This window comes from Physeter macrocephalus, chromosome 20 (genome assembly GCF_002837175.3).
Source record: "Physeter macrocephalus isolate SW-GA chromosome 20, ASM283717v5, whole genome shotgun sequence".
NCBI classification, from domain to species: domain Eukaryota; kingdom Metazoa; phylum Chordata; class Mammalia; order Artiodactyla; family Physeteridae; genus Physeter; species Physeter macrocephalus.
The window spans coordinates 92,560,374-92,585,067 of record NC_041233.1 but is presented as its reverse complement, the minus strand read 5'-3'; the positions used below and the strand labels follow the sequence as shown (position 1 = coordinate 92,585,067).

The window sequence follows — 24,694 nt, the reverse complement described above, 5'->3', positions numbered from 1 at the left end:
TAGAGGATTTAGAGAAGGCACTGTTGGTGGGAATGTAAATTGGTGCAGCCACTATGGAGAACAGTATGGAGGTTCCTTGAAAAACTAAAAATAGAACTACAGTATGACCTAGCAATTCCACTACGAGACACATACCCTGAGAACACCATAATTCAAAAAGAGAAATGTACCACAATGTTCATTGCAGCACTATTTATGATAACCAGGACATGGAAGCAACCTATGTGTCCATCGATAGAAGAATGGATCAAGAAGATGTGGCACATATATACAATGGAATATTACTCAGCCATAAAAAGAAATGAAATTGAGTTATTTGTAGTGAGGTGGATGGACCTAGACTCTGTCATACAGAGTGAAGTAAGTCAGAAAGAGAAAAACAAATACCGTATGCTAACACATATATATGGAATCCAAAAAAAAAAGGTTTTGATGAACCTAGGGGCAGGACAGGAATAAAGGTGCAGATGTAGAGAATGGGCTTGAGGACACGGGGAGGGGGAAGGGTAAGCTGGGACGAAGTGAGAGAGTGGCATGGACATATGTACACTACCAAATGTAAAATAGATAGCTAGTGGGAAGCATCCACATAGCACAGGGAGATCAGCTCGGTGCTTTGTGACCACCTAGAGGGGTGGGATAGGGTGTGTGGAAGGGAGATGCATGAGGGAGGGGATATGCGAATATATGTATGCATATAGCTGATTCACTTTGTTATATAGCAGAAATTAACACACCATTGTAAAGCAATTATACTCCAGTAAAGATGTTTAAAAAAAGAAATATATATATATATATATATATATGCACCTGAGTCCCCCTGTATGAGTAAAGGAATATTTTGTCTAGATTTTTTTTTAGAATTTTTTTTCCCTGTTAGTTGTCTTTAGTCCTTTATACCTCTCTGACCACCCCCACTTTGGCTCATTCTTTCTCTAATAATTCTTGGAACTGTAATTTTAACCACCTAGAGCAGGTCTTTGTTTGGGTTTCTTTTTCCTTGTAAGATGGCCTTTTTGAGATATGAAAGTGGATTCGATTTGGGCCCAATGAAAGCCTGGAGCTGTAAGTTGTTTAATATAGACATTTACAAAGTATAGTTTAGGGTTTAGAAAGTTTCTCAAAGAGAAAAGTATCTCACACTTCTACAGAAATATATACATATATATACACATGCATATAACTGACACATGTATCTACATTAACATATATGACTAACGAGCAGTTTTTGTATTTATCTCCTCATCTGATACGAAAGCAACATCTACTAAGCAATATTTTATAGCTGCTAAAATTTTCTAATCATTCTTTTTTTTCAGTTTTGGGCCAGCAGATTTGTGGCAATATGACGTACCTTATAACTGGGGTGGTGGGCACGGAAACAATAGAATACAACATTTGGGAAGTCAGAGGTCACTGGGATGGTGGGCCTCATCAGATCTTTGCCAACTTTTAATTTTTATTTTATTTTTTTAATAAAGTTATTTATGTATGGCTGCATTGTGTCTTCGTTGCTGCGTGTGGGCTTTCTGTAGTTGTGTCAAGCAGGGGCTACTCTTCGTTGCGGTGCACAGGCTTCTCGTTGCGGCGGCCTCTCTTGTTGTGTAGCTCGGGCTCTAGGTGCGTGGGCTTCAGTAGTTGTGGCATGTGGGCTCAGTAGTTGTGGCTCGTAGGCTCTAGAACACAGGCTCAGTAGTTGTGGCGCACGGGCTTAGCTGCTCTGCGGCATGTGCTATCTCCCTGGACCAGTGCTCGAATCCGTGTCTCCTGCGTTGGCAGGCGGATTCTTAACCACTGCGACACCAGGGAAGCCCCTTGCCAGCTTTTTAAGTCAGTGGCTTGCAGGAGTGTAATTATGTCTCTCTTGGTGAGAACACATATAGCTTTCATTTTAAAAGAAATGCTCGTCTTCACTGGAGAGTGTCATATACTATCATTTGTAATATCTTATGACAGTATAACACATTCTGTATTGTTTCATAGATAGAAAGGAAAGGAGAAGCTAGGACTCAGATTCTTGTGTGCCATTCGCAGAGCCTGTGCAAAAACAGCGCTATTTTCAAGGCTACTTGGGAAAATTGGAATGGGACCTCTAAGGAGATAGACCTTGAAAACGGTATTATTTATCTGAAACTCTGGGCTGACAGATCTCAGCTCCAAGTGCTATCTAAGATTTTCATAATCTAAACATAAAGGGCTGGCACAATCTCATAGGGAGATTATTTCTGCAGGTCCTTTCTCACGTGCCTATGGTGGCATCATCTCACATTTTAATACCCTGAGAATCCTCTCAAACACTCCAAGGCCTGTGGTCAGCAAGGAGCTGGGGCATCTCTGTAAAGCCCATTCCCATTAGTTTATATTTGCTGTCTTAGACTTTTACTTTTCCCCTGACTCACTGGCCTCAGAATGACTTCTCTGGTCGAGATTCTGACCCTGCTACTCCTGGAGCTGATTTTACTCTTGCAGAGCTACAGAAACGGCAGATCTAAGCATGATATGCTCACATTAAAATAGTAAGAATTAACATGAGTGCTGAGGCCTTGCCTTGTTTTCTGGCTGTTAAATTAGGCACGTGATCTGTGGGACCCGTGTGTTACTGAAAGCAGTTTTAGAACCCAGGACCTGGGATCAAGAGATTTTTATTTTACTGTATCTTTTCTCTTTGCCCATATTTTGCTAATGGTATACATCATATTCTTGAGTTTTCACAGTTCTCTTATCACACAAAAGCAATAGAAACAGCATGACAACAACATTTTTTTAGAGATTTTTCTGCCTTCTCACTTCCTCCAGGTCTTTCAGTGGACAAATCATAATTGTCCACCTAGATTGACACTCAGGCTTTAACCAGTCGGCTTATACTTTCCCTGATAAGCCAAGGGCCCTGGCTAACAGTGTTCTTCTGGACCCCACCAAGTCCAAGTCAGTTCAGTCTACCCATCAAATCTATCAGGAAAGGAGGCATATCAACAGATTGCTTTCCTAGCTGGGCTCCTGGCTAATCTCAAAGCATTTGCTAAATTTAATTAGTAGATACTCTGCAGATTACTGGAAAGTACTGGTTTTTGGCAGGTACAGATTTAATTTTAATGAGGTGTTAAGCACCTATAAGACATCTTAATGATGAGCTAAGCTCACAGAAGATACATCTTTGCATAATTACAAATGACTTTTCCCCCTATCGTTAGTTACAAGGAATTGTTTTTTTTTCCTCTTCTCTCACCCCAAATCTGGTAAAATATGTGTCGTTTGTTGAATTAGTGTAACACCCACTGAGTTTTTCAATATCTCAGGTTGAGAAAGACACTACAGAGGCATACTTAATGGAAGAGACACAGTGCTTCTGGTCATGCTGCTAATTCTTGGCTATGGGAAAGTGCGAGTTTTTAGTCTCCGTAATTCAGGGTTTCTCAAGCTCAGCGTTATTGACATTTGGGATCACATCAGTCTGTTTGTCGGGGGCTTTCCCTGTGCACAGTAGAATGTTTAATAGCACCCCTGGCTTCTGTCCGGTAGATGGCACTAGTACCTCCCCCCAGGTGAGACAACTAACAATGTCTCCAGACATTACCAAGTCCCATGGTGGGGCTGGGGAAACAGTTACCCGTCAGTTGAGAAGCAGTGCCCTAATTCTGTCCTTTTCTCCTGCCTCTCCTTCATGGAGACCATATATGTTTTAAAAGCTCTACAGTTGAGTTTTTTGAAGCAGATTGGTCCTTGCATAGCTTCAAAATCATTGAATGGCTCCTACTTGTCTAAAAATGTTTTGGAATGCTGGTAAGGAAGGAGAATGGGAACGTGAAAGAAGTCTGGAGAGGCTGTTTTACCATTTTAGTTTAGCTGCATCAGCAAAATTGAAATATGATAAGGAATAAACCCCTGGTCTTTATCAGGCTAATAATATCCTAAGACCTTCATCATTTCCCAACCTCAAACGCAGACCGTCATTTTCCTCATGGTACCTACAGGAAACAAGGGGGACCAATGAAGCTGTCCCAGGTGTTGGGCCATCTGCTACGTTTGTCACCAGTTGAAAGACCTACTCCTGCCCACAGCTTCACGATGCACGTTTCAAATTAGAAACTGCAGTGCATCATTGGAATTTGTAATCTCTAACAAATCGTCACACATCCAAGCTCTGCTGGGTTGAAACTGACGTTTGTATAGCGTCAGGGGTTTTGATCTCCTGATGCTTCTCGGTAAGAATAGGAAGGAAAAGTTGAGGTGCAAATGGTTAACAGAGAAAGGGGCGATGGGGTTTCTCTTGGGTCTATTGAAGACAGATCTATGGCCATCCTCTGAGCATTTAAAGAAAACCCTTATTTCTCATCAGCACCTTTGATGACAGTAACCCATCCACAGGGGACCAACAAATTTGTCTTCACCATAGCTGTGTTGATTTATGCTGATTCACCATCTTCTTTCTCCCTCCTTCCATCCCCCTAGTTATTTATATGACCTTGAGAATTAAAGTTGATTATGGGCTTCAGAATGGAACGCTTCTCAATCACCCTCAGCTCCTGGGTCCACAACCTAGAACCATTTTGAGCATTTTTAAAGCTCTCTGGGCTAATTTATCATACTGAGAATGACTCAGTGAGCAGTCAGGGGTGCATGCTGTCACCCTCACTCAGGTGGTCCACCCGTTACCAGCCTATTTCTGCCCTCATTAACGAAGACCATCTGAGATTCTAGTTCAAGAAAGCATAGCATTTTCTCCCTTCCTGTGAAAGTTCTTCTTGGATCATCTTGAAGGGTTATGGTTAATCACATGTGTGCCTAGCTAGCAGAAATGCATGCAAACCACAAGATTCCTTGAACCCACTTGTAACATTTCTCCATCAAAACAAATATATTTAAGTGAATTCTCACTCGTTCTAGTACTGTTCCTCTTCTTTTCAGTTTGTGTAATCTAAAGGAGGTGAAATCACTCAGTCCGATGTTCTACCCCGGGAATTTCCCTTGACATAGACACATGTCAAGCAGAGAGAGTTGGAACAGTAACTAGTGGAATTCTGGACATGGTTTATTTTTGGAGTAGCTGATATAAATATAATAATATCTTGGGACTCTAAACAAAGGTCTTTGGAGCTAAAAAAAGGTCCATTCCATGGATCTGTTTGAGCAATTTAAGAATCCAAGCAATCAGACAATCAGAGAGTGACTTTTGGGCAGGGTAGTTACAATATCCCCTAGCTGTGTTTAATGCCTCCCACGTCTAGTTTCTTGAGAGTTCTCTCTTTCTCTCTCTCTCACACACACACAGTGCAACCTACTCACTGCCCCAACTCTTCATTCTACACAAATCTGATTGTGCTTTATTAATATGAATGTCTATTGCAGGCACTTTGGAATCCTTGGACAAGCTTGCCTGAGCTAGCTACATAGAGGAATTTCCTCTTGGTGGGAGACAGAGCCCTTATTTGGGCTTAATTTACTGTTTTGGAGGAAGCTGAAGCAGCACTTGGTCTCCCTAATTAATCAATTATTGAATCCATTGGGCATGCATAGAGTTCTGTGAAAAAGATGCATGCATGCTGCCTGCTTGCAGTTTTAGCCTCCAGGTGACCCTTTAACAGAACAATGAAAGAAACTGGAGGAAGAAACACATGCAAATTGCTAGATTCCTTGAACCCATGTGCAACATTTCTCCATCAAAAAAAAAAAAAAAATGGGTGAACTCTTGCTTGTTTTAGTATTCCCAGCCTTCTGTTAGCATATGTCACCTAAGGGGGAATGTTTTAGTCTTATTCCTTGCAGAAGCATTATATGAGGGTCTCTGAACTAGGACACCTCCAAGTACATATGGGTGTTCTTTGGAAAATTCATCATGACAAGGCAGAGGAATGACATTATTCTTTTGAGACGTTTCTTTTCTGCCCTCCTAGACTCTTGCTGGTCAAGGTCAAGACAGATGAGACATTGATAAGACTTAGACCCAACTCCCTTTTGTCTTTAGCCCACTGGTCCTTGATAAGGGTGAAGACTGTGTTCTTTTAGACTTGAATCCCTTAAAATCATTTTACTTTTTAGAGTTTTATTTTAAGAATATCTGTATATGTGTGTGTGTCTATTTCCTTGACTGAAGGATTCCCAAATTAAACCAATAGTATTTTCTCTCTGTTGAGTTCAGAGAAGACTGTTGACCCATGTAATGTAAATGACATGAGAACATGTGGGGGAAAAAAAGATTAGAGTAATATTAAGTAAAGTTTTTATTTAAGGCAGGGCATTGGCTTACAATTTAGCAAATTTAACACTTTCTGAGCACTTACTACCTGTCAGGTATCATGCTAGGTTTGGAAAGGGTAGATGAAACAATCTATGCTTTAAACTCAGATAATTAGGGGATAAGTGAAGTTGAGAAATAGTTTGAATCAAGAAAGACTCTGGAATGAAGCACCGAAGGAACATTGGAAGAACATTGGAAGGTGGCCAGTAGCCAATTAAAATCGGCTCACTATTGTCTTCTCTGTTTTTTCCTGATGTCATCTTTAGTTTGGACAGTATTACTAATACACTGTTTCAACCCAGTCATTGAAATAATCAAATTGTAAAACTACGGTCACCTGTCTCATGATTGATATTTGTCAGTAATGCACTGGGAGGGGGGAATTAAATGATGGTATTTAGTACTTTAAGACTAATACTACTATATGTACATATACCTCCTCTGCTGCTGCAAGTAGGGGTACACATGTACATATAAATGAGTTTGTGTATCTGTCATAAAAGATAGATAGCATAGACACCAAAATTATAACTGTGGTTATCATTGAATGATGGGATCATTGATGGAAATTATTTGTCCTTTATTTTCTACATTTTCTTTTACAGTAAACGTGTTACCAGTGAAAAAGAGTAGTATGAATTTTAAAGTAATAACTCTGACTTGATACATATACTTAACATAACAATATAAATGTGTATTTGCTTAGGTGAAAATGGAATACTCCCATTGATGTACTGTATTTTTTCTAGCACAGAGAGCCAATGCTTGCTTCTCGTTAGTATTCATCCAGCCGTACCATCTAAATGTAACACGTTTGTTAACCAATAATTGTATTTCTTCAAACATGGATATAGCATTGAGTTCAAACACTTATTACCAGTGCAAATAGGAAGATGATTCATTAGCAGATCTTAATGATGTTTCTATCTGTCTGACTTCACCTTCATCTTATAAACAAACAACAAATGTACCCTTTGAAAGTAACTGTTTATCAAGAGAAAATGTCTGATATCTGTGCCTTCCTGGTTAGCTATAACTCTAAACATAATCACATGTAGACTCTATTGCTTTTATATACAGTGAAGAAATATTCAAGTTGCTGCTGTAATCAAAAATAAGGACCACACATGCCAGCGGTAAAAAATAATTTATTTCTTGAGACCATGGTACATTTATCAAGATGCTTCATTATCATTAAAAATCCTGGTTTTGAGCTGCTGTGTGTGGGGGTGTGTGTGTGTGTGTATGTGTGTGTGTGTGTGTGTGAGAGAGAGAGAGAGAGAGAGAGAGAGTGCATGCAAGAGCTTGTGTTTGTGTACATTCAATGATGTGTCTTTAGGAACCTCCAACATTATACAAGTATTACATTTTTTTTCTAAGTTTTATTCAGTCTTTTTAATACTTAATCTTCACGTTAGGGGAAAGGAGATCTGCAAGAAGTTTACTGGTTTATAGCATTAGTTTTCTATGATTATTGTCTGGATCCTAATCTTTGAAATGAGTGCTGCAGAGACAGATGTCATCTTTGTAGATTATACAAAAATACAATTGCCACATTCTTATCTACAGTTGTCTTTTGGCCTGGTTTATCTATTGGCAACATTCAGGCACTTCCTGGTTAATTAGCAATGAAAGCGAACTAGAAATAAGTATAGACAATGGGTTTGGAATTCTTTTATCTTTTGTTCTAGATTCAAGAAATCTGCTTACCTAAGCACTGTGGAAAGGAAGGCTTTGTGTTTCTCTACATCTTTACTTCCCAAGTTAACAAGATAAAGTAGTATCCCGGAGACAACTCGGATAATTTGCTGTTCTTATTCCCATGAACTATAGTCAAGGGATCCAGAGTTTCCACCATGGCCGGGTCGTTTATTTCTTACTGGAAAATAATTGAAGTCACCTGATTCGTATGTTGTACATCACTTCAGAGTGTGTCACATACACCTACTGAACCATCTGGAGTCCCTTCTGCCAACAGTGAATCCTAGGACAGCATCTACAGAAAGGAAAGAATGAGTGAGTGTTCCAGTTAAAAAAGAAAAAAAAGTCAAATAGCTCTTCCTTATAGACTGTGGTCTCCCATTAGCTGTTTGAGCTCATCTTTAAAGTACAAAATTGTTATTTAGTGCTGTGGCCTAAATCTAGAACCTGAACGCTTTACCCTGAAATAACATTTTAGGATTGTTAACCATCATTAACAGGCGGGACATGGGTACCTGTTCCCACGATGTCCTCATAGGTCTGAATTCTTAAGGGAAATTAAAGATCCCCAGCTCCTTCTAAAGTCAATAGTGAGAGAAGCTTCAGAGAACAAGAGTCAAGATAACTTGCAGCAATATTCAGGTCAGGACCTAATAAGGTAAAGTTATGTCATTGACAGATTGAGTTCCTTATATTTTGGCATGATACGGTACTAAGGAAGTCTACTGAATACTGAACAAGGCGAACGATGCCTCTCTAGCCAACAGATTATAATCTAAATACCGAACGCAGATTTCAGCATTCATAGGAAGTCCAAGCAACTGTCTAGGATCTAGTACGGCAATGCACTGTCAAGCACAAGAATTCTCAGAAGGGGATGATTTTGCATTTTTGTCACGTAAGTTTTAGCTTATCTTTGAGATTATGTTCTTAGAGAAAGAACAAAGGAAACGGAGCTTGTCGTGTTTTCATAATCACATTTAGACATCGGATTTTTTTTGAATTGTTGGTTGAGACTATTTCTGGAATGGGGACAAGTTCTCAAAATAATATAGAACTATTGTAGTTAACAGGGGAAAAGAAGTTGCAAACCTGCAACTCAGACCATGAAGGCTGAGATTTTAAAAAGCAACCACTGAACCCATATCTAAAAATTCCATAGCGCCAGGAATTTATAATAGAGACTAGTTGATGATTAAGCCTCTAACTTCTGCTCCTTGACTGACTGGATGTGAATCTTGTTGTCACTTAGCCCATCTTATCGTTTTCTCTCCGAGGGGATGTTAACTTACAGTGGGTGTCCGGAGCCTCCGTTACCTTAGATGAAGCAGTTTCTACTATGATAGGTTGTTGAGAGCAGGAGTATTTTTATTCCTCCTTAATCATCGCGACCCTGGATTACAAGGAGGAGGCACCGTAGAAAAATTTGTTCTGTTTTGATGCCGTGCTGGGCTGGCAGTTGCAGCAAAGAAGCCAGAGAACTTGAATTTGCATTGCTTTAGTGCTCATGAGCATCTCTGCAAATCATGATTTTTAATGAGAATGAGATACCTTGTCAAGAAATAGGCCTTAAAAAAAAAATCTGTTCCTTTCGATCCCTTCAAGATCTTATATTCTCATCCTGTCAGGCTTTTGGCTCTGTGGTCAAGTGACAGGTCTGCTCGTAGAACCTTCCTTATCTGTCAGGGATAGTGGGGTGTCCCTGTGGTCTGGCCCCTGTTGTCTTTATTGTTCCACACAACAGAGTCAGTGTGTGTGTGTGTGTGTGTGTGTGTTTCTTCCCTCCCCCTCCCTTCCTTCCATCTTGTCAGGCTTTTGGCTCTGTGGTCAAGTGACAGGTCTGCTCGTAGAACCTTCCTTATCTGTCAGGGATAGTGGGGTGTCCCTGTGGTCTGGCCCCTGTTGTCTTTATTGTTCCACACAACAGAGTCAGTGTGTGTGTGTGTGTGTGTGTGTGTTTTAATTCCTTCCCTCCCTTCCTTCCATCTTTGTTGCTCCGCGCCGGCTTTCTCTAGTTGTGGCGAGCAGGGGCTACCCTTTGTTGCGGTGTGTGGGCTTCTCATTGTGGTGGCTTCTCTCGTTGTGGAGCACGGGCTCTAGGCACGCGGGCTTCAGTAATTGTGGCACGTGGGCTCAGTAGTTGCGACGCACGGGCTTAGTTGCTCCGCAGCACGTGGCATCTTCCCGGACCAGGGATCGAACCCGTGTACCCTGCGTTGGCAGGCAGATTCTTAACCACTGTGCCACCAGGTGACATAGACACATGTCAAGCAGAGAGAGTTGGAACAGTAACTAGTGGAATTCTGGACATGGTTTATTTTTGGAGTAGCTGATATAAATATAATAATATCTTGGGACTCTAAACAAAGGTCTTTGGAGCTAAAAAAAGGTCCATTCCATGGATCTGTTTGAGCAATTTAAGAATCCAAGCAATCAGACAATCAGAGAGTGACTTTTGGGCAGGGTAGTTACAATATCCCCTAGCTGTGTTTAATGCCTCCCACGTCTAGTTTCTTGAGAGTTCTCTCTTTCTCTCTCTCTCACACACACACAGTGCAACCTACTCACTGCCCCAACTCTTCATTCTACACAAATCTGATTGTGCTTTATTAATATGAATGTCTATTGCAGGCACTTTGGAATCCTTGGACAAGCTTGCCTGAGCTAGCTACATAGAGGAATTTCCTCTTGGTGGGAGACAGAGCCCTTATTTGGGCTTAATTTACTGTTTTGGAGGAAGCTGAAGCAGCACTTGGTCTCCCTAATTAATCAATTATTGAATCCATTGGGCATGCATAGAGTTCTGTGAAAAAGATGCATGCATGCTGCCTGCTTGCAGTTTTAGCCTCCAGGTGACCCTTTAACAGAACAATGAAAGAAACTGGAGGAAGAAACACATGCAAATTGCTAGATTCCTTGAACCCATGTGCAACATTTCTCCATCAAAAAAAAAAAAAAAATGGGTGAACTCTTGCTTGTTTTAGTATTCCCAGCCTTCTGTTAGCATATGTCACCTAAGGGGGAATGTTTTAGTCTTATTCCTTGCAGAAGCATTATATGAGGGTCTCTGAACTAGGACACCTCCAAGTACATATGGGTGTTCTTTGGAAAATTCATCATGACAAGGCAGAGGAATGACATTATTCTTTTGAGACGTTTCTTTTCTGCCCTCCTAGACTCTTGCTGGTCAAGGTCAAGACAGATGAGACATTGATAAGACTTAGACCCAACTCCCTTTTGTCTTTAGCCCACTGGTCCTTGATAAGGGTGAAGACTGTGTTCTTTTAGACTTGAATCCCTTAAAATCATTTTACTTTTTAGAGTTTTATTTTAAGAATATCTGTATATGTGTGTGTGTCTATTTCCTTGACTGAAGGATTCCCAAATTAAACCAATAGTATTTTCTCTCTGTTGAGTTCAGAGAAGACTGTTGACCCATGTAATGTAAATGACATGAGAACATGTGGGGGAAAAAAAGATTAGAGTAATATTAAGTAAAGTTTTTATTTAAGGCAGGGCATTGGCTTACAATTTAGCAAATTTAACACTTTCTGAGCACTTACTACCTGTCAGGTATCATGCTAGGTTTGGAAAGGGTAGATGAAACAATCTATGCTTTAAACTCAGATAATTAGGGGATAAGTGAAGTTGAGAAATAGTTTGAATCAAGAAAGACTCTGGAATGAAGCACCGAAGGAACATTGGAAGAACATTGGAAGGTGGCCAGTAGCCAATTAAAATCGGCTCACTATTGTCTTCTCTGTTTTTTCCTGATGTCATCTTTAGTTTGGACAGTATTACTAATACACTGTTTCAACCCAGTCATTGAAATAATCAAATTGTAAAACTACGGTCACCTGTCTCATGATTGATATTTGTCAGTAATGCACTGGGAGGGGGGAATTAAATGATGGTATTTAGTACTTTAAGACTAATACTACTATATGTACATATACCTCCTCTGCTGCTGCAAGTAGGGGTACACATGTACATATAAATGAGTTTGTGTATCTGTCATAAAAGATAGATAGCATAGACACCAAAATTATAACTGTGGTTATCATTGAATGATGGGATCATTGATGGAAATTATTTGTCCTTTATTTTCTACATTTTCTTTTACAGTAAACGTGTTACCAGTGAAAAAGAGTAGTATGAATTTTAAAGTAATAACTCTGACTTGATACATATACTTAACATAACAATATAAATGTGTATTTGCTTAGGTGAAAATGGAATACTCCCATTGATGTACTGTATTTTTTCTAGCACAGAGAGCCAATGCTTGCTTCTCGTTAGTATTCATCCAGCCGTACCATCTAAATGTAACACGTTTGTTAACCAATAATTGTATTTCTTCAAACATGGATATAGCATTGAGTTCAAACACTTATTACCAGTGCAAATAGGAAGATGATTCATTAGCAGATCTTAATGATGTTTCTATCTGTCTGACTTCACCTTCATCTTATAAACAAACAACAAATGTACCCTTTGAAAGTAACTGTTTATCAAGAGAAAATGTCTGATATCTGTGCCTTCCTGGTTAGCTATAACTCTAAACATAATCACATGTAGACTCTATTGCTTTTATATACAGTGAAGAAATATTCAAGTTGCTGCTGTAATCAAAAATAAGGACCACACATGCCAGCGGTAAAAAATAATTTATTTCTTGAGACCATGGTACATTTATCAAGATGCTTCATTATCATTAAAAATCCTGGTTTTGAGCTGCTGTGTGTGGGGGTGTGTGTGTGTGTGTATGTGTGTGTGTGTGTGTGTGAGAGAGAGAGAGAGAGAGAGAGAGAGTGCATGCAAGAGCTTGTGTTTGTGTACATTCAATGATGTGTCTTTAGGAACCTCCAACATTATACAAGTATTACATTTTTTTTCTAAGTTTTATTCAGTCTTTTTAATACTTAATCTTCACGTTAGGGGAAAGGAGATCTGCAAGAAGTTTACTGGTTTATAGCATTAGTTTTCTATGATTATTGTCTGGATCCTAATCTTTGAAATGAGTGCTGCAGAGACAGATGTCATCTTTGTAGATTATACAAAAATACAATTGCCACATTCTTATCTACAGTTGTCTTTTGGCCTGGTTTATCTATTGGCAACATTCAGGCACTTCCTGGTTAATTAGCAATGAAAGCGAACTAGAAATAAGTATAGACAATGGGTTTGGAATTCTTTTATCTTTTGTTCTAGATTCAAGAAATCTGCTTACCTAAGCACTGTGGAAAGGAAGGCTTTGTGTTTCTCTACATCTTTACTTCCCAAGTTAACAAGATAAAGTAGTATCCCGGAGACAACTCGGATAATTTGCTGTTCTTATTCCCATGAACTATAGTCAAGGGATCCAGAGTTTCCACCATGGCCGGGTCGTTTATTTCTTACTGGAAAATAATTGAAGTCACCTGATTCGTATGTTGTACATCACTTCAGAGTGTGTCACATACACCTACTGAACCATCTGGAGTCCCTTCTGCCAACAGTGAATCCTAGGACAGCATCTACAGAAAGGAAAGAATGAGTGAGTGTTCCAGTTAAAAAAGAAAAAAAAGTCAAATAGCTCTTCCTTATAGACTGTGGTCTCCCATTAGCTGTTTGAGCTCATCTTTAAAGTACAAAATTGTTATTTAGTGCTGTGGCCTAAATCTAGAACCTGAACGCTTTACCCTGAAATAACATTTTAGGATTGTTAACCATCATTAACAGGCGGGACATGGGTACCTGTTCCCACGATGTCCTCATAGGTCTGAATTCTTAAGGGAAATTAAAGATCCCCAGCTCCTTCTAAAGTCAATAGTGAGAGAAGCTTCAGAGAACAAGAGTCAAGATAACTTGCAGCAATATTCAGGTCAGGACCTAATAAGGTAAAGTTATGTCATTGACAGATTGAGTTCCTTATATTTTGGCATGATACGGTACTAAGGAAGTCTACTGAATACTGAACAAGGCGAACGATGCCTCTCTAGCCAACAGATTATAATCTAAATACCGAACGCAGATTTCAGCATTCATAGGAAGTCCAAGCAACTGTCTAGGATCTAGTACGGCAATGCACTGTCAAGCGCAAGAATTCTCAGAAGGGGATGATTTTGCATTTTTGTCACGTAAGTTTTAGCTTATCTTTGAGATTATGTTCTTAGAGAAAGAACAAAGGAAACGGAGCTTGTCGTGTTTTCATAATCACATTTAGACATCGGATTTTTTTTGAATTGTTGGTTGAGACTATTTCTGGAATGGGGACAAGTTCTCAAAATAATATAGAACTATTGTAGTTAACAGGGGAAAAGAAGTTGCAAACCTGCAACTCAGACCATGAAGGCTGAGATTTTAAAAAGCAACCACTGAACCCATATCTAAAAATTCCATAGCGCCAGGAATTTATAATAGAGACTAGTTGATGATTAAGCCTCTAACTTCTGCTCCTTGACTGACTGGATGTGAATCTTGTTGTCACTTAGCCCATCTTATCGTTTTCTCTCCGAGGGGATGTTAACTTACAGTGGGTGTCCGGAGCCTCCGTTACCTTAGATGAAGCAGTTTCTACTATGATAGGTTGTTGAGAGCAGGAGTATTTTTATTCCTCCTTAATCATCGCGACCCTGGATTACAAGGAGGAGGCACCGTAGAAAAATTTGTTCTGTTTTGATGCCGTGCTGGGCTGGCAGTTGCAGCAAAGAAGCCAGAGAACTTGAATTTGCATTGCTTTAGTGCTCATGAGCATCTCTGCAAATCATGATTTTTAATGAGAATGAGATACCTTGTCAAGAAATAGGCCTTAAAAAAAAAATCTGTTCCTTTCGATCCCTTCAAGATCTTATATTCTCATCCTGTCAGGCTTTTGGCTCTGTGGTCAAGTGACAGGTCTGCTCGTAGAACCTTCCTTATCTGTCAGGGATAGTGGGGTGTCCCTGTGGTCTGGCCCCTGTTGTCTTTATTGTTCCACACAACAGAGTCAGTGTGTGTGTGTGTGTGTTTTTTAATTCCTTCCCTCCCTTCCTTCCATCTTTGTTGCTCCGCGCCGGCTTTCTCTAGTTGTGGCGAGCAGGGGCTACCCTTTGTTGCGGTGTGTGGGCTTCTCATTGTGGTGGCTTCTCTCGTTGTGGAGCACGGGCTCTAGGCACGCGGGCTTCAGTAATTGTGGCACGTGGGCTCAGTAGTTGCGACGCACGGGCTTAGTTGCTCCGCAGCACGTGGCATCTTCCCGGACCAGGGATCGAACCCGTGTACCCTGCGTTGGCAGGCAGATTCTTAACCACTGTGCCACCAGGGAAGTCCCAGTGTGGTTTAAAGGATGGCCCTGGGTGGGGAGTAAAGATACACAATCTTTATGTTTCTGGTACCTACATATAAGGCGGGCCAATCCAGGTAGGATTTTCCATGGAAACAGTATATGTGAATAGGACTTCCCAGTTGCCAGGCCAGAGCAGGAAGGTTGTGTGTAAATACAGGGGACCAAAGAAGAAGAAAAGCATGGCTGGAGAGACCCAAGTTTAGAAGCTAAGAGACACCATGCAAGATGCACAAAGGACGAGAATGATGGAAGCAGGAAATGGGGAAAAAAAAAAGGGAAGAGAACAAGGTCAAGAACAGAAGTGGAAGCTAGGTTTGGAGAGGATGAACCAGACAGTTTGAGAAATCAAATTCTAGTTATGTGGCGTGAATCAGGATATGCTTTACCTGAGAAATATAAAAGAGTGTATATAACTTACAGTTTTAGCTTAAGTAAGAATAAGAAAATTCGCCAAAACAGTTTAAAAAATGAAACACTGCTGGGTGGACCCCACCTACCCCACCTTAGTCCATGTCTCTCCCTGCTAAAGATCATTTCGATTTTGAAATTCGGGCTACTCATTCCTTTACTTTTCTGTCTTTTGTTTTTTTCTGTTTTACGTAGAAGATACCTCCCTAAATGATGTGTTATTTAGTTGTGTCCAGTTTTGAATTTTACATAAGTGAAATAGTACTCTTCTATGTCTTATCTAATGTAATTTTAAATGATTGAGATGCACCCAAGTTGATGTGTATAATTCTGGTTCATTCATGCTCACTGCTGTGTACGGTTTTCCTATGTGAATATGTCACAGTTTATTTAGTCATTCTCCTACTTAAGGACCTTTGGGTTGTATCCGGGTTTTATATACATGCAAACAATGCTGTTATTCCCACTCCTGACAGACTTCCTGTACAGATGTGCTGGAGTTTCTCTAAGGTACAGAGGTAAGATTGGGCTGGGTAATACAGTTTGTGCATATCCACCTTTGCCATGCAATACCAAATTATTTTTAAGAGTGGTTATATAAAAGTAAACTCTCAGCAGCTCTACCTGATCTTTCTGGCTCCACATACTCGGCAGACACCTCTTATTTTCAAACCTTCCATGTTTTGCCAGCAAGCGGGAAGGTAAACTGGTATTTTATAAAAGTTAAACATGGGCTTCCCTGGTGGTGCAGTGGTTGAGAGTCCACCTGCCGATGCAGGGGACACGGGTTCGTGCCCCGGTCCGGGAGGATCCCACATGCCGCGGAGCGGCTGGGCCCGTGAGCCACGGCCGCTGAGCCTGCGCGTCCGGAGCCTGTGCTCCGCAACGGGAGAGGCCACGGCAGTGAGAGGCCTGTGTACAGCAAAAAAAAAAAAAAAAGTTAAACATCCTTGCATTTATTTGAAGAGTCATATAGTTTCAGAAAGCTTGCTATAAAGAAAACCATTGCTCCTCAGCATTGCCTACTTATAACCATTTTAGAATTGTTTTTTTTTTTGCTATTTCCATCCATCTTTCAGTTGCTGTCTTGATTTCTCATGTGGAGATACTGCTTACTGTATTACTCATAGAAAAGGAGGATCTAACTTTCTCTTTCCTTTTGACCCTCATTAAGTACTTTCCAGCCCCTTTCTTCCCAATCTAGTTACAGTATACTTTTTGTTAGATCATCTTATGATAATATATATGAGTAGGAGTGTATAAAATCTATTCACAAATGTGCAAGTTATAGCATGATTACTTTTATTACACAATATTCTGTTTTCCCTGGAGAGTAATTATTAGATTTTTTTTTCATTTTCTTAATTTTCTATGTGGTTATCAGCTATTCACACACACCCCAATTTTTGCCGGGTATGAAAATCTTCTCTTTATATATTCAAGAATATTAGGTATTGAATGTTTAGTGAATGTTACTATCTTGAAGAAATCTTTCCTCTAGCCTTATCTGCTTTTAACTGGAGTGATCTCTTTCTGGGCTAGACTTTATTCTTATGGTCTCCTATGACTCTAAATTGAATTTCATCACTGACTGTTTTTAAGATCTTATTGTCTTTGGTATTCATTTTCACTGTAAGTGAGGATTTCTTTTTATTTATCCTGTTTGGAATCCATTGAATTTCTTGAGTACGAGGGTTGGTATCATTCATTAATTTAATGAATTTTAACTATTATTTTTTCAATGTTACCACTCCAATATTTTACATGTTCTCTGTTAGAACTTACATTAGCGCTACATTAGGCCAGTGCTTCTCATATTTAGCCTACAAAAAAAGTCAGCTGGATGACTGGTTATGGAACAGATTCCTACCACATGGTAGGTTTGCGTTGTGTCTTGAGAATGTGCTGGTAAGGATGCTGTCAGTCTTTGGACCACACTTGGAACAAACTCTGTTAGAACCTCTCACTCTCTTTCCCCATGCCTCTTAATCACTTTATCATATATGCCATTTTTTCTCTCTCAGTGCTACTACTTTGCATGTCATTTCTGAATATGCATGTGTCAGTTTGCAAAGTTCTTCTTCAGCTATGTCAATTTTATATTTTGAGTTTTATTCATTTGTTTTAAATTTGAATAATTTTCACTTCTATAAATTCCATTTGTTTCTATTTCAGTGTTTTCTGATCAATTCTAACAGACTCATTTTCATGTGTTATACATTCATATAATTTTTATTTGAGTAGATTGGGACTATTTTACACTCTGTACTTGTTAATTACATATCATCAGTCTTGTGAATCTGATACTTCTTTTTTTGTTGTTTCTGCAGATTGATTCATAGGACTTGTTTGCTCATGTGCTCTAGAGGTATTTTTTGATGAGCTTGTGTTTGTGGGATTTCATCAAAAGGAATTCTCTGTGACCTATGCTTGGAATATGTTTCTCTAGATAGGATTTGGAGATTGGTTTTGCTAGGTACTTCAAGACACTGCTTATTTGATACTTAATTTTTTTCTTGAGATTTTTCTTATATGGATCCTGGCCTCACTCTTTGGAAAATGGACCTTGAGTGAGGAACTCTCAAGAGAGACTTCTATTTTCCCTGTTCCACGCAATGTCAATTCCAAGAAAAGCCAAGTTTTCCGTGGACTGCACTTTTTTCTAGTGCATCTTCTCTGAGTTGTTGCCGTCCGTTGCTGCCGTCTTTGTGCAGGGTCTCTGATGACCTCCTGTCCTACTTAGATGTCAGGATTTGTCCCTGTCCTGTGTGTGTCTCTCACTACCCCAGGGATTGGAAGGCATACTGTTGCAAAATGCCTACTCCTAGGCTCACTTACCCAGAAAACATCTTGAGATGTCTGGCCTCTAATTTTTACCTTACTTTATCACCAGTCTAGCCATGCTTTTAAAGAGTTCTTTTTTTCCACATGCTACCAAGCCTGTTATTCTGAGCTAGTAAGAATGTCTTTGCACATCTGTTCTGTCTAATTTGCAGAAACAGTATTTCCAACCTTTTTTTGGGGGGGGGCAGGGGTGGGGGACAGAGCTTGGTATATCTTTCCATGGTGTGCGTAGCTAACTTAAGTTAATATACAAGGCCAAAAATTACAGATTGATTGTGTGATTTCAAGTAACTTGCGTCACTCCTTTGCCCCTGGGTTTCTCAGATCAAAAGCAAGGGAATTGAGCTACATCAACTCTAAGTCTCTTCCATCTCTAAAATCCTGTGATTTGACAGTGGTGAAAATGCTGCACAAGATCTACTTCGTAATGTCCTATGACATTCAACAGAAACTAGTGGCCGTATAGAATATGCTTGCTCATGAAATTAACCTCTTCAGTTTTTTGTTTTTTTTTTTCTAAAAAGAAAAATGGTATAATAATGCTACAAAAGTTTCTTCCAGCCTGCTTCCTATAGCCATTTTTTAGGAGTTCATTGGATCATCAGTTGTTTCACATGGGTCCTAAAAATGTTCAAGCTACCATTCTCTCCATAATTAAGTTTTTCATATTCATGCGGTTTTAGCCAATTATCACATGGATATTAGCCAAACATATTGTCATCTTCTCTTATTGAGATGAAAGTCTCCTGGTTAGGTAACCAAGTCTTCACACACGTTTTCTCAGTTGGTGATATTGGGTGAGTGCCCATTTCTTTAAGGTATTTATTTGGTATCTAAGGAGTCATGCCTAGAAATGATAGACTTTATAACTCTCCCACTCCTTGTGTATTCCAGCTGCTCTATTAGAATGACATTGATCATTTCTGTACTTATTCTTAAAAAGAAGCCTTGTGGTCATCATTTTAATAATAACTACTTCATAATAAACATAGTATTAGCGATCGCCAGAGATCGATTTTATTCAAGAAGTTTCTAATTTAGTCGAGGAGACAGAATTTACGAAAAAGTATTAACAATAGAAGACAGAAGATGCTAAGGCCCAGTTTGGGGTGTAGGACAGGAAGTGCTCTAGAAATTTTGAGGAGGAAGATAAAATCGTCTGATACAGATGAATAAATCATCATGAGGAAAAATAGTCCCTCTCGCCAGTGTTGTACAAACAAGAGCAGAAAACGTGCCAACAGCCAAATTATAATAAACAGCTATAACGTGTAGGCTTTTGTCTAGAATTTACAGATTTTGCTAGGTGTAACTTTATATTCTAAGTGTGAATATTTAAGGCTGGGCCCAACTTTAGTCATATATTTATACGAAATGCTATCTGAGTTTGTGTGCGGATAATACTCCGCTTAGGCACTGTTGATATTAACCCTTTCTTTGTTCAGCAGGAAGAACAGTGACTGTTTTAAGTTAGATTTAGGTGACCCAAGCGTCAGCCTCCTCACTGAATCTCCTTCTTCTTTACCTGTTAGAGCCAGGATCTGTCTCACAGCCACTCCTGAGCCAACTGCCTCTCAGCTTATGTGAGGGTGCAGTGCGTTCCTGCCACCCACTCCCCTCTCAGTACAGATCGCTGCTTGCTTTGCTCCCGGCCTCCTGAACCTGTCACAGTACTGTCAACTTCAGGCCAAGGGATGTGTGTTTAGCAGGACACACTTGATTTCATTATCTCCAGCCTTTCCTCCTCCCAGTAGCACCAGCCAAAGCTAAAAGGTGTATCAGGTTTTCCTGAGACGTCGAAGGTTAACGCAAAGGGAATTCTAGCGTAGAAGCAAAACATCAAATACAGTAGATGAAATAGGGCTTTCCTCACCTTGCAAGAGAAAAGGATTGAGTTAACCCCATCACAGGGTTTCCCCTCTGGAATATACCCCGCTTCCTGTCTTTCCTTGTTCTTCCTCCCTCCCTCTCCATAGAGAGACCATCAAGTCAGACCGTAGAGAGTCAGTTTCTTTGAACTTCTGTCATGCAAGCCTTAACCATCTTCGGGGAGCTGCACCCCAAAGCTCCACCAGTGTAGCCTTGAGCCCTAGTCCAGAGTCCGCCTCCCTCCCGATAGTTTTCAATCGCGGCAGTGCAGGTACCAAGAACAGTACATTCCCCCAAGTCTGGGTTCTTCACTCTGGACTACACACAGGGAAGCTTTAGCAGAGCAGCTCAGAGTGGAATGGGTGTCACGGTTTGTCCATTTCTGTAAAGAGTAAAGTGTACATATGCCTCCTCATTCTTCGTAGCTTACAGCAGCTTTTTAATAATAGAACAAACAGGCAGACACACACTCACACACATACACACACACACACACACACACACACACACCACTTTGCCATGTAAATAAAACTAACACAACATTGTAAATCAACTACATTTCAACAAAGTTTTTAAAAAATAAAAGTGGAATAATAGAAAAAGAATAAAAAGAATATCAACATACAAATGCAATTTCATTCCTCTACAGCAGCACACACACACACACACACACACACACACACACACACACACACACACACATATATGCTCCTCCCAAAACAAGTATTACTTTTAAGATAGGTTAGTCTAGAGCCACATTCAGCCCTTTATCATATTATATATATATTTTTTAATTGAAGTACAGTTGATTTACAATATTGTGTTCGTTTCAGGTATACAGCAAAGTGATTTGGTTATACATATATATGTATATATCTGTATTATTTTGTTTCTGATTCTTTTCCATTGTAGGTTATTACAAGATTTTAAATGTAGTTCCCTGTGCTCTACAGTAGGTCCGTGTTGTTTTTCTGTTTTATATATGGTAGTGTGCATCTGTTAATCCCATACTCCCGATTTATCCCTCCCCCATTTCCTTTTGGTAACCATAAGTCTGCTTTCTATGTTTATGTTTCTTTCTCTTTTGTAAATAAGTTCATTTGTACTATTTTTTAGATTCCACATATAAGTGTTATCATGTAATATTTGTCTTTTTCTGTCTGACTTACTTCACTTGGTATGATCATCTCTCGGTCCATCCATGCTGCTGCAACTGGCATTATTTCATTCTTTTTTATGGTTGAGTAATATTCCATCGTGTATGTGTGTGTATGTGTATACACACAATGGAATATTAATCAGCCATAAAAAAGAATGAAATAATGCCGTGTGTGTGTGTGTGTGTGTGTGTGTGTGTATAGACACACCACAGATGATACTGTGTTTTTAAAAAATAATAGAATCAGTTGCTCTTTGATGCCCATTCTCTGGCCACACAAAGATCTGGCTGAAAGTTTGAAATTGCTGGGAATTTTGTGTTGTTTGCATGCATCTCAGGCTGGATTAGATTCTCAGGTGCAGTAGGTACTTACACCAATCTCCGTATGCAAAAGAGGGGCAGTACAAAGGTTTATGGTTCTTATCCAAGAAACCTGAAGGGCTAAGTAATAGTTACACATTATAATTCTTGAACATTTCCAGCATTTTGCCTGAGATTGTGATTACTTTTTACAGTACTTTAAAATTAGCAGAATTTCTACAAATTTGACATCAAGAGAGGGGAATTTTTCATCTTTAAAGAATTATTAAATCTACCAGGCAGACTCTTACGACTTTATAAGTAAAATGGAAATTCAAATGAACTTGGGAAAGTCAGGCAGCAAGCCGAGAACGGTTTGAAATAAAATGCTCTGTAATTTGTTACCATCGAAGACATAATGACTACATACGTGTGACATAAGAAGGCATCTTAACATTATGCGTGAGCTGGCAAATGTGTTTTTTTTTTTTTTTTTTTTTTAACATCCTTCTAATGCTTAATAGAGTTCACATCTTCTTAGGTTGACTTTATTTCTCTTTGGAGCTGAAACATGACATGGCCTCAATAGACTAATGATTTTTTAAGGGTTAAAATATTACAAAAAGGAGACAACAACTTCATTTTGTCTGTCTAGGAAATTATTAATTTTAAAACTTTTTAAAATGTTTAAAATGTTAATTAGAAGTATATTATATCCATCCTTATAGAGGTATTTTATAAGTGATGTCTATTCACTAGAGATGTATCAGCATGTACATACCAACATTTAGAAAATCCCTTTTAACTGGGATTAAAACTAGGGTCTTTTTTTCCCTCCAAATGTATTACATCATCTTTGGAGCTAGAGAACGTATCTTTTACTCTTTCCCGTCCCATCTAACACTGGACCAAGTATAGGACACACTTGTAGATGCTCTTCTATAAATAGATGTGTTGGTGGTCTGAGAGTGCCCAGATGTTACATGATGTTATAAAAAAGGAATAGCTGATGTAATTAGATGGGGGGAAAATTAGGAAGTGACCTTTCGGAAAGATTCATGAGTGAAATATTTTTTAAATGTCTGATTGCATGGCAATGGAAGTCAGTGTGATAGCCCATGTGGCAGTAGAACTAGGGTGCATCAACAAGAGAATAAGAAGTGGAATGGCACCGTGGCATTATCCGAATGGCTAAAATTATACTATGCATTTTTATCACACTTTGTTGCTTTTCTTTTTTCTTCCTTGGGCCTTAGTAACAGAAGTAGAAGCTGATTTATGAGTTGAGAGTCAGTAACTGAGTGTCAGATTCCTATAATAAGACTATATATATTAAACGTAATGAAGGGAAAACATGCTTACCCAAACCAAATAACAGCACTGTGATTAAAACGACTCAAATCCCGCGATGGATTTGTTTAGACAATACAGCAGGTAAAGTGACCTCCTCTTCTCCTAGGTTTGTGGTCAGGTCTGTGAAATGAAGATGTATGTCCGTTATTATTCCAATGACCTAGCAATATGATTATAGAAGCAAACAGGAACAAGATGGAAGTAGTAAAGCAAGGGATGTGCTGTGGCTATTGTGGAGGTTTGTACAGATTAATCACCTATGTTCTGTTTTATGGTGACTGCTGACTTCCTCAGAGCAGTTTGGTCGTGCGCCTCTGTTTATTCACGAGTTTGGAGTTCACGGTACATTTTTGCAAGCATGTGCGTGCACAGGTGCCTGCACACCCACATATACATACACAGAAACTTGAGCTCATGCTTCATCTTGAAGGTGATGGCAATTTAAATGGGTATTGGCCTCACCACAACTACAAGTTCAACAAGAATAGCTTCTGCATGGTACCTCCATGTTGCTGGAGCAATGGGGGGAGTTTTGTGAAAGGTCTTAGTAGTACCTGGACTTCTATAGGGTCAATACTTGAAAACTTTGGTAAATCCCAAAAGGATTTAAAGGATAAAGGATAAAAAGGATGAAAAGGATAAAAATAGAGTTAGAGAGGAAGTCGTCAGCCCTGTGGAAAATATCACGAATGAAGAAAACCATTTATGGGGGAAGGAGTTAAAGGAGATTTCATTTCCCAAAATGTCCATCCATTTCCAGCTCGCCTTCATTTTCCCATTCTTGCCTGAAATTTCACTATTAGAGAGTCATTTCTTAGATTAAGCTTTTTGTTCCAACCAAAATGCAAATATTTGGGGGCTATGTCATTTATGTACTTTCCAAATAATTATTTTCAGTTTGGGATTAAAATATACACACTACTATATATAAAATAGGTGATTAACAAGGACCTACTGTGTACCATGGGGAACTGTACACAATATCTTGTAATAACATAATGGAAAAGAATATAAAAAAAGAACTTTATATATATATATATATAAAACTGAATCACTTTGCTGTACACCTGAAATTAACACAACATTGTAAATTAATTATACTTCAATAAAAATTTTTTAAAAATAATTATTTTCAGATCCTGTCTCTGTGGGCAGAACATGCTAGAAATGGAACAATTAAGGAGCATAAAAAGAGAGAGAGGGTGAAACAGTGAATCTAGAACAAAAGGTTTTATCTGTATTTTAGTTTTGCCTAGAGCTGGCTGTGTGAAAGGAAGTTAGCCTGATGAATGTGGTTTTCTCTTGGTAGCTTCCTCCACTCACTTCTAGTTGCTCCGCTGCTGTTTCCTTCTTTAATATTCATGCATCGGAGGTCTGTGATCTGTAACCGAGACATCATGGTACTTAGCATTGCCACATACAGATACTTTTAAGAGCGATTCCATTAAAGATCATTTTCTCCCGGAGCATTCTGTGCTCTGTGGTGGTGGTTATCACCCAGCGTTTAGTTTTGATCCCT

The 24,694-nt window shown here is 39.3% G+C and overlaps 1 protein-coding gene across 2 annotated transcripts in view; it reads left to right on the top strand.

The window, feature by feature from the left end:
• UNC5D (unc-5 netrin receptor D) overlaps positions 1–24,694 on the top strand; it is a 634,719-nt gene that overhangs the window by 455,224 nt on the left and 154,801 nt on the right. The gene's annotated exons all lie outside the window — the stretch shown is intronic.